The sequence below is a fragment of the Pseudochaenichthys georgianus genome, chromosome 9 (genome assembly GCF_902827115.2).
Source record: "Pseudochaenichthys georgianus chromosome 9, fPseGeo1.2, whole genome shotgun sequence".
NCBI lineage: Eukaryota > Metazoa > Chordata > Actinopteri > Perciformes > Channichthyidae > Pseudochaenichthys > Pseudochaenichthys georgianus.
The window spans coordinates 18544985-18565491 of NC_047511.1; positions in this window are offsets into that span (position 1 = coordinate 18544985).

The window sequence follows — 20507 nt, forward strand, 5'->3', positions numbered from 1 at the left end:
CATAAGACTCAATCTGTTGCTTCACATTGAGGGGAAGAGGCATTTTCCCATTGGTCCCAGTCCAGTTGGTTATTTTCACCATTCTCCCATAGCCTATGTTACAAATGGCGTTATGGCCATGAACATATTAGCAGCATAGATCTCAGGGCGATGCTGTCCCTTAAAAAAGCTGTCCTGGTAAAAACTTTCCTCTCGTTCTGAGGAAACAGCCCTGGTGGGTTCATCAGGAGTGACCGCCGATACTGAGACAACGAAATGCAGTTTAGCTTCTAACCAGGAGCAACAAGCAGTAAAGTGAAAAGTAATGTTCACAATCTACAGAATAAAATATATAATTAATTGAATGATGAATAAACAGTGAGGGGTATGAATACACTAGATATCAGCCTGTGAGCAGTATGAACAGTGTGTATGAATATGCTAAGATATATAAAGTATGAAAACGGTAGGACCATACCGTTCTCCAGCCCCAACCCCCCCATGTTTCATATGTATGTTGGGGACCCTTTGTTTAAAACTAATTGGCCATCGGAATGTGTGGAGTCACATTCCACAGCTCTCCCCCCTCCTGTGATCCCCCGCACACAGAGAAAGAAATATCAAACATTTAATAAAAGTGAAAAACAATGAACAAGACTTAACGTATTCATCATAATTAATTAGATTTATTTCGTTTGGATGTAGGTGATCTTCTACTATATGAACATTTTGGACCCAAAATCACAACATATATGTAAAAACACAAACATACACAACGAAACCATTTAAAAGCTGGAAATATATACATGGGATGTGACTATGATAATGTGAAAGTTTGATTGAGGTAGCATGGGATTTCATTCTGATAAGGCAAAAGTGTTATTATAAATATAATACAAATATATATATATATACACATTATGTACAAAAATCTGTTTTTTCTGTCTTTATCTGTGCCACGCTTCAAAGCGGTTTCTGTCAACTACGACACAGAGGGCAACATCACAGATTCCTCCTCCTCCATGTCAAAAAACAAGCTTAAAGCTTGACTCACGTTCAGAGTTCTCTTCATCATAGTTGAGTCTTCAAAACTCTAAATATATCTAACTATATCTACATTTTCAATGTTTGTTTGTCACTTTACTTCAATTGCAGTCTCCCGCAGCCTCTCTTCGTCTCCCGCAGCCTCTCTTCGTCTCCCGCAGCCTGTCTTCGTATATCTTCGTCTCTCTCCATTTCCCGCCGTCTCTCTTCGGTCCCGCCGTCCCTCTTCGGTCCCGCCGTCCCTCTTCGTCTCTTTTCGTCTCGTTTCGTATCACTCCGTTTACCTGATTACCTCACCCCTTCCTGGTAAATACATCCTGTTGAGCAGAATCTACAGTTTCCAGTATTTTCCGTTTCGTAAAATGATAAAATACGGCGAAAATATTAAAATATGTGCTTCCATTATTCATACTTCTGAAATATATCTGTATTAACTTTATATCATCGTATGTCCGTGTTTATTGGGTATTTTTGCATGAAACAAAGACTGGCATATAGTTTCGAGCCAGTACTTTCGACAGAAATACACATATACATCCTGTTGAGCAGGATCTACAGTTTCCAGTATTTTCCGTTTCGTAAAATGATCAAATATGGCGAAGATATTCAAATATGTGCTTCCATATTTCATACTTTTGAAATGTATTAACTTTATATCACCGTATCTCCGTGTTTACTGGGTCTTTTTGCATGAATCAAAGACTGGGATATACAGTAGTTTCAAGCCAGCACTTTCGACAGAAACACACGGCAATGTTGTCCGGACTGTTGTTTTATGCGGCACCGGCTTGAACAGGTCATGTGATCTGATCACGCCGGCGTGACGGTCGACTCCAAAGGGTTAATATTAAATACATATAAGTATTTTTACAACTTGTATTTAGAAATACTCTGTTGTAATTATTGATGCATACATGTGTTCATCCATTTAATGTGGCATCTGCTATAATGGGGTTAATGTATGATATTACTTAATAATACAATACATTATAATATATGATATGATAATTACATTTTAGTTTTATTCATTTCTTATTTCATAGTTTCTCATTATTATTATTATTTTTTATCGCTCATCTTATTTTTGATTTTATTAATCTGTGTGAATCTGTGCTGTCCTGTTTTTCACTCTCACCCTGTTGCTGTTTGAACTACTGAATTTCCCCACGGGATTAATAAAGGTCCATCTTATCTTATCTTAATATATAAGTTGATTTACTTCAATCTACTGTACAATATTACAGGAAATATACTGCATAAAGCAAACTATATACTTTATTTGATCTAAAATATTGATGTTTCTACAACACCCATTGTGTATTTTGTGAATGAAGCGCCATCTCATGGTTAAATCCTGTAATTGAACAAATGGGGAAATTGGGCAACGCCCTCTAGCAATTTGGCAACACCCCCAGCCCCTGGCATCCGCTGGGCTTTTGACTGGGACACACCCTTTTGAGTCTGATCTGGAGTGCTACATCTGTAGTTTTGGATTTCGTTGCATGCAAATCATATTTCTTTGAAAATGTATTTGTGCTGTATTTGTTCTTAAATGTCGTTTGCTTTTAATCTGTAAAGCACTTTGAATCGCCACGTGCTGAAAAGTGCTATATAAATAAAATTGCCTTGCCTTGAAAAAAGCCACGGGAAGCCAAGAAGTCAAAGAGACAAGAAGTCGATGTTTTAAAAATTCACGGCACTTCTTGTATTCCCGTGGCTCCTGCCCCTTCTGTCCTCGTTTGCCTCCCCCTCTGCTTCCCTTGCCTCTCTTCATCTCAAACACTTGGAAATTGGATGGTCTAATTTCCAGCCGCCCACTCTTGGCTGCTGTGTCCAACAGGCTGAGAGTGTGGTGTTCAGCCTGTTGGACACAGCCTGTCAGTAGCATGTAAAAATGTTAAGTGGGAAAGCTTAATTTCCAGCCCTGGAGGCAACCTTGGCTCTCCATATCAAAATGCAACCACAGAATCAACTCCTGTTGAACATGTCAACAGTCAGACGGTTGTACAGGATTTTATTAATTGTCTTGGGCAGATGAGTGGGCTGCGGCTTGGATTGCTTCGAGGGATCTTACGTGGTAGGGGAAGTAAGTAGAGGTTTTGGTGGTAAAGGTGGGAAAGGCATACTGTGACTATTATAACAAATGCAGCTCTAATGTACAGATGTCTGGTTTGCCAGCTGAGCTGATGGCAGGCCTCATGCACAGGAAAAAAAACGCATTGCAGCACAAATACATTTTGTTTAACTCTACTGAATCCAAACACTAAATGTTCTTGATTTTTCTACAACTTTTTTAATTTCAGTTTGAGGACCCAGGAGCTAGAACTGGATATGTAAACGCCAAGTCCTTATTGCTGAATGTACTGGCAGAAATGAAGGTTAATTTCCGCCCAATCTCTAATTTACCATTTCTCTCCAAGATACTCAAAAAAACAGTTGCAGCAGAAGTCCACACTCATCTGAACAACAATAATCTTTTTGAAGAATTTCAGTCTGGTTTCCGCTCCTCACAGAGTACAGAGACGGCCATGGTTAAAATCACAAACAATCTCCTGGTAGCAGCTGATTCTGGGCTCTGATAGAGATTTTGAGGGATAACTTGTCCGCTTTCCAAATCTCTGCGCGTCCCTAACAAGCTGGTTATCATACAGGAAGGAATCCAGAGCATACAATTAACCGTTAAACAATAATTTACTTTAATGGTAATATAACAATGCAATACAATCAATACATTACCATACAAAGCCATATCATATGCGTAATGTCAGGAATATGCCTACTCCTGGCCCTTGTTCACGGGCTGCCACGACCTTCCGGTCCGGGCGGCGCGAGAAGAGAGAGGCAGAACAAAAAGCTGAATAGGCTTTCATACCAACAGAAACAGGAAGGGGTGGAGTTTACTCAGCCTCCACACACACACACACCCCCCACATTCCAGAGACCTCAGATGTGTCTTAAAGGATATTTCCTCGCTTCCAAAGATAACACAAATATTTCATCTCTCATATCTCCAACTTCTGGTTACACAGAATACAAAGTAATTAAACCCACACATATACTATTCAAGATATGTAGACTTCCCTGCAACATGACATGCTAGAGATTTTAAGCAGAATATACTCTTCCCCCACCTAGCACCCTGTCCTGCATACCTACACCCCCCCCATAGGGCAATAAAACCCTGTTTACTCTAAACAGCCCTGGTTTATAGCCATTTTAGTCCTCACATTTATGAAAGGATAAAACAGAGAAATCAATATAAAACACAAACACAGGTATTGTCCGAACAGTATTCCCTTAACTGCTACTATTGATAATTACCAGAGAAACTCAAGGGACCTCTTTTAATATCTGGAAATTGCAACAAGACTTTCTGCCATTTCAAATGTAACACACTTCTTAGATATCAGATGCTGCAGCTCTTATCCATACTCATCCTCCTTGACCTGACTGCAGCCTTTGACACCATCTCACACCAAATCCTCCTTGATAGATTATCTTCCATTGGTATCACTGGCACATCCCACACCTGGTTTAGATCTTTCCTCTCCGGCCGTACTCACTTTGTCCAACTCAAACACTTCAAATCACAGTCCCATCCAGTCTTCACTGGTGTTCCTCAGGGTTCTGTCTTGGGCCCCCTCCTATTTATCATCTACCTTCTACCTCTCGGCCATATCTTCACAATATACGCAATCCAATTTCACTGCTACGCGGATGACACCCAGCTCTATTTCTCCACCAAACCCACTTCCACTCTCCCCCACTGCACTTTCCGACTGCTTACTGGAAATCAAATCCTGGTTCTAATCCAACTTTTTAAAACTACACAGTGATAAAACTGAGTTTCTCTTAGTTGGCTCCAAGTCCACTCTTGCCACAACTGACAAATTCTTCGTCACTATTGACAATTCCACAGTCCCACCCTCCCCCCAAGTTAAGAGTCTGGGTGTCATCCTTGACAGCACCTTATCATTTGAAGCTCACATCAACAACATCACTCAATTTGCCTACTTCCACCTCTGCAATATTAACCGCCTCCGCCCGTCACTTACGGCCCGTTTGGAAAAAGCTTGGAGGTGGGCGTGTCTGAAGCTTGTGGGAGTTTATGCGAGCAACGCGACCAACAACAGTAGTTATAAGGATGCTGTTTCAATCACATTAGTATGCATGAAAAGTGACAGGTGGGCCCGCCCCCAATTATGCTAATGAGCTACGTCCCGCCTCCCTTAGTTCAAGGTGGATGTCACACGTAGGTGTGAATTCACACCTAGGTGTGAGATCCTTTGATGTGAGGGGTGAGGTGTCATCACACGTAGGTGTGAAATGCCTACGTGTGTAGCGCCTTTGTTGTCTAATCCTTTGATGTGAGGGTTGAGGTGTTATAACAGGTAGGTGTGATTTCATCTGCTTTGGCCATTAAAAAGAAACCAAATTCCTTATTTGTGTTGGGGGTTAGCATCAGACCTGTTGAAGGGGGGCGTTATAGGGGGACGAGTCTGTCTGGCTCTCTGAGGGGTGGTGTGTGAGAGGATCACTGAAGATCAAACTTAGATCAGCACTTGTCGCAGAAGGTATGCTGTGTGTAAACACCAGAGAGGGGAGGTTTTGGTACACTGATGGCTGGCTTACGCTGCAAACTTCATCACCTTTTAACAAGAGAGTAAGTATATAAAACGTTATTTTGGATATTTTACACATCAGCAAAAAAAACAAAAACATATTTGATTTAAAAAATAAGCTAGATACAAACACATACAGTTTTAAATACATATATACTCACTTTCCACAGGGAATGAATCATATGGGGTTCCACCAAAAGAGTTAATCCTCTCTAATATTCCAATTCGTATTTGGTTCAGACTTTCCTGAACTGAGACACACACAAAAAATATCTGATTAAAAGTCTACACCACATTATTTGTACATAGAGGGGTACTTTTCCAAATGCTTCTAAATCATTACGAGCCATAGTGCTGTTACAAAATAAATACAACAGATGCACAGAGGTTGTTTAGCACACACCAAGCAACATTAAATAATTACATGATATTATAAAATAAAATAAAAAGTACTTACCAGAGTTTTTCAAGATCAGATACAGGTCAAGAAAACGCATACAGGAAGTATGGTGCTGGCTCATTAGCCCTCTCACTCTTCACCTCCATATCTCTCTGAGCTCCTTCACATCTACACTCCCTCTCGTGCTCTCCGATCCTCCTCTGCCTTCCAACTCACTGTACCTTCTGCCCGCCTGACCACCATGGGGTCAAGAGCCTTCAGCCACTCTGCCCCCTGTCTATGGAACTCTCTCCTACAAGACATCCGCAATATGGACTCACTCTCAACCTTCAAATCCAGCCTGAAAACACACCTTTTTAAACTGGCATATTCAAGATCTTAATTCTGCTAAACTGATTGTTGTTTTTAAGTCTTTGTTTTTAAGTCTTTATTTTTGAAGTCACAGTATTACTGTGTGATCTTCTTTATTGCTTGTTTTTAATTATGCTCTGTAAGGTGTCCTTGAGAGCTTTGAAAGGCGCCCATAAATAAAATGCATTATTATTATTATTATTATTATTATTATTAAGGTACTTAATGAAGGCAAACTGTGAACAGGAACTGGCTGCCAGCTTTAACAGGTCACTTTTGTTTTGCTCCCAGACTGGGCTGCATTTATTCAGTGTGATTTGTCTTAAGCACGTTCCCAACATTAACATGACCACTTTGCATCGTGGTCGTGACTTTCAACTCCAGTGATAGACCAGAGAGTTGCTCAACAACAGTGTGCTTCTTCGGCAATGTCAGCTTCTTACCGACGAGGAGCCACACTGTGTATGACCAGCCAGGAGGAGTCACTAGTGAGGACTTCACACAAAACAACATATTTTCAGCCATCCAACTTCCATAGTCCACATTTGGTGTCTTGTCTTTATCTTTTGCAAATTGTGAGACAGCGACCCTTTAGCGGTTGGATTTTCAGGGAAAGAATCGACCACGAGAGGAGGTAGAGTTGCAAACCATGGTGAACTTATTCCAAAAACACCACAAGAGAACAGTAGCCAGCATGTAGGTGTTCATCCCTCTCTGTACAAGTTCACCCCTCTCTGTACAGGTTCACCCCTTCCTCTCCGACTGAGGACTGGCTCATTTATAGAGGATCTTCCAAGGATGTAATTGGGAGAAACCATTCACAGGTAATACAACCACATGTCATCATAATTGTCATAAAGAACATCCACAACATCACGTTCAACTTGTGAAGTACTATTACGAGACAACAAAGCATTAGTCAAAAGCTCCTGCAGCAGAAATCTGTTAGTGCTATAGCCAAATTTATGGAAGAGATTCCACCAATACTTAACTCGATATCATGTCTGCATGTAAGGGAGGAAACTTATACAAAATGTACACCACCCCAAATTGATCATGTTGTTGATAGTGCTACAGATGCGCTGAGAATAAAATTAGACTCTGTTGCTCCTTTGAAAAAGAAGAAAATAAAACAACATAGATTAGCTCCATGGCATAATGCCAAAACCCGCAAAATAAAGCAAAAGTCGAGACAACTTGAAAGGATATGGCGTTCCACTAAGCAGGCTACTACTCTTCATTAATAGATGAGAATAAGAATAATGCAAGATTTATTTTCAGCACTGTAGCCAGGCTGACAGAGAGCCACAGCTAATATTACACTAGATAGTAAACTAGAATGCTTTTCAGCCATAAACCTTTATTAATTAAATTCAATGATTCTCTCTTCTAAACCATCAACGTGCATGTTAGATCCAATTCCAACTAAGCTGTTGAAGGAAGTTTTTCAATTAATTAGCACTTCTTTATTAAATATTATAAATATGTCTTTATTATCAGGCTATGTTCCACAATAATTCAAAGTAGCAGTGATAAAACCGCTTCTTAAAAAGCACAACCTCGATCCAGAGGTTTTAGCCAACTATAGAACTATTTCTAATCTTCCGTTCCTCTCAAAAATTCTTGAGAAAGCGGTCGCAAAACAGTTGTGTGATTACTTAAAAAACAATGATTTATTTGAAGATGTTCAGTCTGGCTTTAGAACACATCATAGCACAGAGACAGCTCTGGTTAAAGTCACAAATAACATTATAATATCCTCAGACAAGGGACTTGTCTCTATTCTTGTTTTGCTCGATCTCAGTGCTGCATTTGATACTATCGACCATGATATCCTATTACAAAGACTAGAGCACTTAGTTGGCATACAGAGAACTGCTTTAGGCTAGTTTAGGTCCTATCTATCTGAACGCTCTCAGTTTGTACATGTTAACGATGAATCTTCCACGCAAACCAAAGTTAGCCATGGACTGCCACAGGGCTCAGTGCTCGGACCTATTTTGTTCACAATATATATGCTTCTGTTAGGCAATATTATAAGGAATCATTCTGTAAACTTTCATTGTTATGCGGATGATACTCAACTATATTTATCAATCAAGCCTGATAAAATTAATCATCTAAATACAATTAAAGACTGCCTCAAGGACTTAAAAACGTGGATGACCTTAAACTTTTTGATGTTAAACACGACCAAGTTATTGTACTTGGCCCGAAGTGTTAGGATTTGTCTGTGTTAGTATTTTTCGTGTCCTTTTCTATCTTTGGGTTTCCTATTTTATTTTGTAAAGTGTTCTCCCCCGTTTCCTGCCTGTTTGCTTTCTGTCGGTTTCCCTCTCTGATTACCCAATTGTGTTCACCTGGTACCTATGTGTTTTCTCCTCCCTCCTCACCTGTCTCGTGTTTATGTGATTAGTTCTGGGTGTATTTAAGTTGTGTGTTTTCTGTCTCTCTTTGTCGGGTTGTCTTGTGATTTGGCTTGTCCTCGGTGAGTGTTCTGTTCTGCCTGTGTGTATATATATATATATATATATGCGCGCCTTGAAATAAAGGAATTCTTTTCACTTTAATCTGCATTTGGGTCCTACCTGCTTCCTTCGCTCTACCGTAACACGAAGAATCTACGAAACAAATTATCTAAAGATATACTAACTATGGATAGCATTAATTTGGCCTCCAGTGAGACTGTAAGGAATCTTGGTGTTATATTTGATCAGGATTTATCCTTTAACGCCCACATAAAATCAATTTCAAGGACCGCCTACTTCCATCTACGTAACATTGCAAAAATCAGGCATGTCTTGCCTCAAAACGATGCAGAGAAACTAGTCCATGCATTTGTTACTTCTAGGCTGGATTATTGTAACTCTTTATTATCAGGGAGTACCAAGAAGTCAGTCAAGTCGCTTCAGCTGATTGAAAATGCTGCAGCTCGTGTACTAACCAGAGATAGGAAAAGGGACCACATTACTCCTGTTCTGGCTGCCTTACATTGGCTTCCTATAGAACACAGGATATAATTTAAAATTCTTCTTCTCGCCTACAAAGCCCTTAATGGGCAGGCGCCAGCTTACCTTAAATAACTCATTATACCCTACTGTCCTACTAGGGCATTGCGTTCCAAGAATGCAGGGTTGTTGGTTGTTCCTAGAGTCTCTAAAAGTACAATGGGAGCCAGAGCCTTTTCTTATCAAGCTCCACATTTGTGGAATCAGCTTCCAGTTTGTGTTCGGGCGGCAGACACCCTATCCGTTTTTAAGAGTGCGCTTAAGACCTTCCTTTTTGATAACGCTTATAGTTAGGGCTGATTAGATTCAGCCCCTAGTTTTGCTGATATAGGCTTAGTTTGTCGGGGGACATCTTACTTCTTCCTTCTCTCTGTCTATACCTGTTTACTCTCATGTTCCGATTAACCCAGCTTCCCCAAATGTCTTTCTTTTTGGTGTCTATATACGCCGGGATACGGAGTCATGGATGATCCTGCGGTCCTGTGTCGCGAGCCCTGAATCGCGAGTCGTGGCTGTGGTCCTGGATCATCGGTCCTGGATGGATATCCTCGTGGATTCATCTTCCTATTATACACACATGCATTTCCAAACATTTGGACTACCTATGTTGCAAATGTATTGTGTCCCTGGGCAAGACACTTCACCCCAAATTGCTCCTGTGGGGATTGCCCACAGTATTGACTATGTAAGTCGCTTTGGATAAGAGCGTCTAACAAATAACATGTAATATTATCTTTTCAATTTACACACAGCATCTATTGCACGTCTGTCCGTCCTGGGAGAGGGATCCTTCCTCTGTTGCTCTCCCTGAAGTTTCTCCCATTTTCCCCTTTAAACTGTGGGTTTTCTCCAGAAGTTTTTCCTTGTACGATGTGAGGGTCTAAGGACAGAGGGTGTTGTATTGTCATACTGATATTCTGTACACACTGTGAAGACCACTGAGACAAATGTAACATTTGTGATATTGGGCTATATAAATAAACATTGATTGATTGATTGATTGATTGATAGATAGATAGATAGCATTACCAGTTGTTTCTACCCATCTGTTAATTTAACCCAAAACAAACTGAACAGAATAAACATAAATACATTCCCACCTAAAACAGAAACCCCAGCGCCTATCTCGCTACTTGGTTCATCCCGGAACCTTCTTTGGTCAGCGTTTGTTTCACCCGAGGACATTTTGGCCAAACACACTGGAGCGGACACAGGACGAAACAGCATGGGTAAGCGATGGATGTAAACTTTACACAGTGTTCACTTCTACAATGAATGCAACTTAACGTCATGATATATCCACGCTAATACATATTATTTGCACACAATGATTAATCTCATCCGCTGTCAATCTTACACAATCATAAACACTTTCGGCGCTCTCGCTAACTCCCCTCTCTTTCAGGTGGAGCCGAGGACCCGACCAGCATCTACCAGACAACATTCCAATTAATACGGTTTAATCATTTAATAAATACTAGAACAATAACTAGTATAAATTATATAAAAATGTGCAAATATGCAATGCCAAACTGTACTGTGCAAATCACGCTAATAAAGTGCAAACTGTTCACTAAAGTGCTGAGTGACATTATTACTGTGCAAAAGGAAGTTGTTATATAAAGTGCAAACCCACATGTGCAATATTACAAGGCCCCAAAGCCAGGGTTGCCAACTTTGGGTACCTGGCTGGAGTGAGATTTTGATATCATGAGTTTAATTACACATATGCGCACTAAATGACTGCTATCGTGTCAGTAGTGGGACCTTAGCATATATATAGGATATATATACGTCCATCCATCCATCTTCTCCCGCTTATCCGTGGTCGGGTCGCGGGGGTAGCAGTTCCAGCAGAGAGCCCCAAACGTTCTTTTCCCTGGCCACATCAACCAGCTCTGACTGGGGGATCCCAAGGCGCTCCCAGGCCAGCGAAGAGATATAATCCCTCCACCTGGTCCTAGGTCTACCCCTTGGTCTCTTTCCAGCTGGACGTGCCTGGAACACCTCCCTAGGGAGGCGCCCAGGTGGTATCCTAACTAGGTGCCCGAACAACCTCAACTGGCTCCTTTCGACGCGAAGGAGGAGCGGTTCAACTCCGAGTCCCTCCCGGATGACCGCACTTCTCACCTTATTCCTAAGGGAGACACCAGCCACCATGCGGAGAAAACCCATCTCGGCCGCTTGTATCCGCGATCTCGTTCTTTCGGTCATGACCCATCCTTCATGACCATAGATGAGGGTAGGAACGAAAATGGCCCGGTAGACAGAGAGCTTTGCCTTCTGGCTCAGCCCCCTTTTCGTCACAACGGTGTGGTAAAGCGACTGCAGTACCGCTCCCGCTGCTCCGATTCTCCGGCCCATCTCACGCTCCATTGTTCCCTCACTCGAGAACAAGACCCCGAGATACTTGAACTCCTTCACTTGGGGTTAGGACTCATTACCTACTTGGAGTTGACAGTCCATCGGTTTCCTGCTGATTTGAGGAATCAGCAGGAAACCGATGGACCTCCAAATCTCCAAATCCTCCGATTTGGAGGTGCTGATCCTCATCCCAGCCGCTTCACACTCGGTTGTGAATTGATCCAGTAAGTGCTGAAGGTCGCAGACCGATGAAGCCATTAGAACCACATCATCCGCAAAAAGCAGTGGTGCAATCCTTAGTCCACCGAACTGCAGACCCCCTCCCCCACGACTACGCCTCGAAATCCGATCCATGTATATTACAAACAGGATTGATGACAAAGCGCAGCCATGGCGGAGGCCAACCCTCACCGGAAATGGGCCCGACTTACTGCCGAGGACCCGGACACAGCTCTCGCTTTGGGAGTACAGAGATTGGATGGCCCTGAGTAGAGACCCCTCACCCCATACTCCCGCAGCACCTCCCACAGTAACTCCCTGGGAACTCGGTCATACTCCTTCTCCAAGTCTTCAAAAACATGTAGACTGGATAAGTGTACTCCCAGGCTCCTCCAGGATCCTTGCAAGAGTAAAAAGCTGATCCGTCGTTCCACGACCAGGACAGAATCCGCATTGTTCCTCCTCAATCTGAGGTTCGACAATCGGCCTGACCCTCCTTTCGAGTACCTTAGAGTAAACTTTCCCGGGGAGGCTGAGTAGTGTGATGCCTCTATAATTGGCACACACCCTCTCATTTCATTTCATTTCAAACCTTTATTTATACAGATAAATCCCATTGAGATCATTGATCTCTTTTTCAAGGGAGACCTGCTGATCCCCCTTTTTGAAAAGGGGAACCACCACCTCGGTCTGCCACTCCTTCGGTACTGTTTCCGACTTCCACGCAACGTTGATGAGACGTGTCAACCATGACAGTCCCTCAACACCCAGAGCCTTCAGCATTTCTGGGCGGATCTCATCCACCCCCGGGGCTTTGCCACTGCTGTTGTTTGACGACCTCAGTGACCTCCCCCCAGGATATTGGTGTTGATCCCCCGTCATACTCCAGCTCTGCCTCTAACATAGAGGGCGGAGTTGTTGGGTTCAGGAGTTCCTCAAAGTGTTCCTTCCAACGCCCTAACACTCCATCAGTTGAGGTCAACAACGTCCCATCTTAACTGTACACAGCTTGGATGGTTCCCTGCTTCCCCCTCCTGAGGTGTCGGACAGTTTTCCAGAACAACTTTGGTGCCGCTCGAAAGTCCTTTTCCATGTCTTCTCCGAACTTCTCCCACACCTGCTGCTTTGCCTCGGCCACGGCCGAGGCTGCTGCCCTTCGGGCCCGTCGGTACCTTGCATCTGCCTCGGGAGTCCCCCGGGATAACAAATTCCTGAAGGCCTCCTTCTTCAGTCGGCCGGCTTCCCTGACCACCGGTGTCCACCAGGAGGTTCGAGGGTTACCGCCCCTTGAGGCACCTACGACCTTGAGACCACAGCTCCCCGCTGCGGCTTCGGCAATAGAGGCTTTGAACACCGACCACTCTGGTTCAATGACCCAAACCTCAACAGGAATGCCCGAAAAGCTCCGCCGTAGGTGTGAGTTGAAGGCCTCCTGAACTTGGGCCTCCTCCAGACGTTCCCAGTTCACCCGAACTACACATTTGGGCTTAACAGGTCTATCCAGAGGCTTCCCCCGCCACTCGACCCAACTCACCACCAGATGGTGATCAGTTGACAACTCCGCCGCTCTCTTCACCCGAGTGTCCAACACATACGGCCTCAGGTCCGATGATACGATAACAAAATCAATCATGGACCTTCTGCCTAGGGTGCTCTGGTACCACGTACACTTATGAGCATCCTTATATTCGAACATGGTGTTTGTTATGGCCAATCCATGACTAGCACAGAAGTCCAGTAACAAACCACCACTCCGGTTCAGATCAGGGGGGCCGTTCCTCTCAATCACTCCCCTCCAAGTGTCTCCATCATTGCCCACATGTGCGTTGAAGTCTCCCAGCAAGATTAAAGAGTCCCCTTCAGGAGCCCAATACAGGACTCTTTCCAGGGTCTCCAAGAAGGCTGTATACTCTGAACTGCTGTTTGGTGCATAAGCACACACAACAGTCAGAGTTTTCCCCCCCATAACCCGCAGGCGTAGGGAGGCGACCCTCTCGTCCACTGGGGTAAACTCCAACAACGAAGCACCCAACCAAGGACTTGTGGGTATCCCCACACCCGCCCGGCGCCTCACACCTTGAGCAACTCCGGAGAAGAATAGAGTCCAACCCCTATCCAGAAGTAAGGTTCCAGAGCCGCCGCTGTGCGTAGAGGTGAGCCCAACCAGATCCAACTGGTAACGCTCCACCTCCCGCACAAGCTCCTGCTCCTTCCCCCCCAGAGAGGTGACGTTCCACCTCCCCAAAGCCAGCTTCTGTCGCCCGGGTCTGGTCTGTCGAGACCCTCTGCTTTCACTGCCACCCTTCTGGCAGCGCACCCGACCCCATCGCTGTTTCCCCTAGGTGGTGGGCCCACGGGACGGAGAAGCGGAGGTGTTGCCCACGTTGCCTTTTTGGGCTGTGTCCGGCCGGGCTCCGTGGCAAGCCCGGCCACCAGACGCTCGCCGACGAGTCCTCCTTCTTGGCCTGGCTCCAGAAGGGGACCCCGGGCTTCCTCCGGGCTCTGGGTATCCTCACTTCTTTGTTTGTCTTTCATGAGGTCTTTTGAACCAATCTTAGTCTGGCCCCTTGCCTGAGACCAATTTGCCATGGGAGACCCTACCAGGAACATAAGGTTCCAGACAACACCGCCCCCAGGTTCATCAGGGCACACAAACCTCTCTACCACGGTAAGGTGCTGGTTCTTCAGAGAGGAACTAGCACCTTATATTTGATATATATATACAAATACACAATATTGGACACAGACTATAAAGGCCACACAGTTTCATTCACTAATGAAAGTCAAACACATGTTTGTTTCCAAATGATTTATTGTGTGCATAGGCCTGTCGCGATTTAGCAAATAATTGACTTATCATACGATAAATAAAAATGAACTCGATACATTCCATTTACATGAGGATGTGACTAGCAGTTTCAAAGGATGTACTTGAATTATTAATATATATTATCATTATGTCAGTGGACTAAAATGGTCATACAACGGTGCCGACAATATTATCGGTTATCGCAATAATTTCCGGGAAAATGTATCCAACAAAATTAATTATCATGAAAGGCCTATACATGAAACACACACACACAAACAAATCTACAAACTTACTCCAAACTGCTACATATATTAATTAACACACTCTCATATACTCTTTGACTCTATTTTGGCCTAGTAGAAAAATAAGCAGCAGACTTTTACTTTTGTATCATTTCTACTGGATCTTAGATCCGCGCATGCGCAATACGGGTCGGGGATCGACCAACCGGCTCCCACTGCTCTGCTGTCTGTTAACGTTGTTAAGAGTGGTGGGGGCAGATCGACAGCTTGATCAGCTGTCAACTCAACATTGTAAATAACCGGCCAAAAACGATCGCCGGTTCATCTTGTTTTTGGCGTGAGAATAGTTTGGGCAGCGTGAGAGCGTGAGATTGAGAGTGAAAGCGTGTGTCACACGCCAGATGCGTGAGATTTGGCAACCCTGCCCAAAGCCATCAGTCCATAGTAACAAAGTTACCTTCGTTACACAAATGTCTTCCCTCTTTCGTCTCTCTATCTCGTTTTCATTTACCTCAACACACACAAACACACACACACACACACACACACACACACACACACACACACACACACACACACACACACACACACACACCATGAATACATCACTTCAGGGGACATTACATTGACTTACAATTTGGGCGGTGGTGGCGAAGTCGATAGGGACTTGGCTTGGCAACTGGAAAGTCACCAGTTCAAGTCCCGGCAAGACCAAGTGCTACCGAGGTGTTCCTGAGCAAGGCACCGTTCCCTACACTGCTCCCCGGGCCCCGTTCAAAATGGCAGCACACTGCTCCTAACACTAGGATGGGTCAAATGCAGAGAAACAATTTCCCCACAGGGATTAATAAAGTATATCAAATCAAATCTACATGCATTTCCTGGAGACTTATCCTAACCTTAACCATAACCAACACATGCCTAACCCTTAACCTTACCCTAACCCTAATCCTATACCTAACCAAGTCTTCACCCTAAAATGAATGATTCCCCTCATGGGGACCTCCAATTTGTCCCCATATGGGAGGCGAGTCGAGACTTTGTAAACATATTTAGGTCCCCACAAGTATAGTAATGCTAGGCCACACACACACACACACACACACACACACACACACACACACACACACACACACACACACACACACACACACACAGTGCGGCTCCCCTGTGCAAGTTTGGTAGTGAAAGGTTAATTTGAGTGTAAGGAGCCTAAGGCGATGACTGGAAAAAGGGGATAAAGAGAGAGAGAGAAAAAAAGTAAAGAGAGAAGGAGGGAAGAGAGCTAATTCAGTTCAGGAAAAGCACAAACTCTAAAGAAGACAGCGAGAGAGACGGGAGAGAGGGAGACTTGAGCACTCAGAAGCGATATTTAATTAGGCTTGGGTGACTAGCTGACTTGCTAGAAAAAGGCCACTTTCCCTGCACTCTTCTCTCCTGTCAAGTACCCTGTTAGTGAAACCTCCTCTCAGACAGATTGAGGGAGAGGAGGGAACAAGACACACAGAGAGAAAGCAACAGATGGAGAGGGGATATTTAGAGTGAGAGACAACATCGTGGAAACAGATTGAGAAAGAAAGAAAACATGGAGAGGAGGAGGAACCCTGACACATTAACGCCAATTGAAGGTTTGTTGACTTTCCCAAAACAACAGGGGCAATGCAAGCAGAGATGTTGTGTATGCAAAAGTATATATAAGATATACTGGGCACACGGTTTCACTATGTGATTTAAAGGCCTATTTGATTAACAGATCCATGAGTTTCAATCCATCACTGTTATTTTGAAGTTAATGAAACAGTATCCAGTTTCTTTGAATGTCACATTGAAATGGTTTGAATAAGATAGTTTATTGGCATGGGGCTGGGGGTAAGTCTTAGACAGTGACTTAATTTACGTTGTGTAACGGTAGAAGCTATACCTGGTTTAATAGTACCACGAGATGTTATTTTACAAATCTGAAGCAGCAATCATTTTATATTTTGATAGCAAGGTAATCTTTAAAAGGATATTGATCTTGCACCTACAAAGAATGTGTGCTTGCTTTTATTTGATTAACAAACACAGCACCTTGGTTGAAGTTTTCTGAGTCGGAAAATGTAAGTATAACCGTGCGGAACAACTTTCTACCTTTTCTTCTGCTAAATAGTTTGCATGCTTTGTGAAGGGGTTTTAAATAATGTACATTTCACACAGGAACTCTTAAGCAAGAACACCCTAGTACATTCTTAACCTTCTACAAAAAGAAATAAAAACTGTCTGACGAAAATGTCTTTAAAAAATAGAAAAGACGGAGATAATAAGTGACAATGTGACATCAACCGTTGCAGTTTTACTTAATTTGACCACTTAAACCTGTTAGAAATTAAAATCAATGTTTTATGGCATAATGTACGTCAGTTTAAATGCTATTTTATTCTGGAAAAAACCGGAAGTTCTCAATACCAAGCTTGTATTCTGAAAATCCTTCATGACGACATCCGGGACTACCGTCCATTAGTATCATTAAAGTGGCTATTGACGCCGTTAACATGTATTACATATAAAGTTATGAAAGAGATAAGGAGGAGAAAAGGCATGTGGAAGTAAGCAATGAATGTAAAATGTCGAAATCCTCTGTTTAACGCGATATCGGACACAGGAGAACGAGGGGTGAAGTCCCCTACGTCACTACAGCTCCCAGAGAGGAGGAGGGAACGGCCAGAAGCGGGAAGGACGAAGGCTTGTAAGCGCTCTTCTGCACGGCCATCAGAGGGAGAAGCTGCAGACTTTCTCTCCTGACTGAACAATATCCTGCTTGTAACATTACCGCGCTTTTTATTAATTAAAGTACCAATTTTGAATCTTCTCAGAGACTCCATTTAGTCTCCTGTTTAAGCTTCTTACCTGGACGCGAGAATAACGAACACAGCATAACAATTGGAATGACCCCGACGTGATCTCATTCCACCGGGAGAGCAGTTGCAGTTTTCAAAGGAGTTTGAACAATGCTAGCAGATATACACTCGGGCCCAATAAAGAAAGGTAAAAGAAGTACCTGTTTATTCAAAATCTTCAATATATTACATAGTGAACAATAGGAGTGTGTGTCTGTCTGGTAAGTTGGACTCCTGAGAAAGACTGCCTAAATTAATGTTAAAACAACCACATTTATAACAATAAGAATTATATATTTTGGGGCGTTGCTTTGTCACAAGCAGGGTGAGTTCATATTTCTTCTTTTTCTTACATTTAACTGTGCATGCTACTAATTTGTGTGTGTTAGTATTTTAAATATAAATGTGTGTGGTCATTGTACTTTGGATAGGTGTCTTGTTGCGTTTTCATGTAGGTGTCTCTTGTTACGTTAGTAGTTAGTTAGCCTATGACGTAAGGATATATATGTCCATTGTTATGGAAATCTGGCTCCCAAACACGGCTCTGGAGAGTACAAGTCAAATGATAAAACAAATAAATGGTGAATCAAGCAAAGCTGTCTTTTGGTTATTTATTTGAAGCTTCAAATACACGACATAATAATATATTGTCACCGGTCGGGCAGAGTATGGAAAGTCTGCCCGAGAGTGCGTAGAACAATGGAAAAGCAAAGGTTATATAGAAAAAGGAGTGGGAAAGAGAACAATCTGGGTTCACACAGTCAGATTGTTGATGAGACACCGTTTGGCCTTGCAGATAGCATAACGGAACTTTGTGTGACTGTGTATGAGTCTCCCAGTCTGCTGAAACAGCTGTGGCCTTGCAGAGACTGGGAAACTCATAAGAGAATATAATAGAATAATAATGGTAAAAGCACAACAAGAGGAAATAAGAAGCATTTGGTTTAAACATATGAAAGACATAATAAGGATAATAATAAGAATGATAATAATGAAATGTTCCACTACACCATGTAACGATTATTGTTAAGATCTATGAGACATAGCGAGTTGGTTACGGACCAAGTAATTGAAAACCAACAAGGCATAGCGAGTCAACTTAGGGTTGAGTAACTGAAGACAGTGCTAGTCGAAAACAGTTGAGAACTGTTTTAAAAAAGTCCTTTTTGAGGAAAAGGCTTGATTAAGGTGTAAGCCTTTATCAGTGGTCATAACTGTTCTATTTTCAACCAAGATATTACGGGTGGAATACGGTATTTGGGGTTACAGCAGCATTACGTTAAATTGACGACGGTCATTTAATAGTCGCTGATAGGTTTCCATAATGCATCCACCTAGCGTGTCTAAATGGCAGCAGTGGACTATAAAGTCAAATATTACGCAGATAGGTTTATGGCTTAAGCGTAAGGGTTCCTAACTTTAAGTGATGATATCAATAAGATAAAGCCCATTTGTTCATAGTAAACTAGATAGAAATGTTATTTTAAACTGCAGTGTTGTTTTGTGTTGAATTTTCTTGACAAGATTGCCCCCCCGCCATTATTTAAACCACCCCTGTGAGAGACACGAGGTGTGTTTTCAAATCCCTTTGTTCTTCAGGTTAAAGGTTGGAAAATCAGTTGCCATCTTGTTTTGCCCTCATGCTGAAAATAAGACACACGGCAGTCGCCATTTCGTGAAATGCTAATTGAAAGTACTCTGTTTGTTTTTACACACACAGTCACACTCACATGAGGCTAGGCACTCCATATTGAGAAGGACAAATCATATTTCTTGGCAGAGTTGGAACTATAAACTAGACAGGTTATCTTACCGTGGGAAGTTTGGTATTTGTAGGAGTCTGGTTTTGGAAGTATTCTTGTTTGCAAGTGCATATTGGCGGTTCATTTGAGATATTCTTGTTTGCAAGTGAATATTGGCGGTTCATTTGAGATATTCTTGTTTGCAAGTGCATATTGGCGGTTAATTTGAGATATTCTTGTTTGCAAATGTGTTTTGGCGGTTATGTGCTGTGTTGTTTAACCATATTCTAATTTTCTTCCCATTTTTAAGGAAAATAAGCTACTTCTTGTTAAAAAGAGGTCAGTTTTGCAACAGCGATCCCTAGTGGATTGAGCTGGAAATTACAACAGCGCACTCTGCTGGTAATACAGAATTATTACAAAGATACTACAACATTTTGAAGCTTGATTTTAAGTGTTATGAATGAACACATGCGCCAATCGCCAGGATAGAATTACAAAGTGGTTTCTAATTAAAAGATGAGAAACTTTACATAATAGACTTTCAAACTAGACTGTAGAATATTCAAACACCAATGTATTGAAGCTAACACAAGTTATGACATTTGCATAATTCTGTACACAGTAGATTTAGATTTTCACCAGATTTCTATTTTCATATCTCAAGGTCAAAACCCAACCTGATCTCACCAGAATGCGTGACTCCACCACGACTCCTTAACACTGCATTGCGTGGTGGACTCACAAACTTTGTTACATTTGCGTGTCTGCACCACGCAAACAACCCCAATGTAAAGTGAATGAGGCTCTTTTGTCGTGGTGCACACACGCATTTCTACAACGTCCTG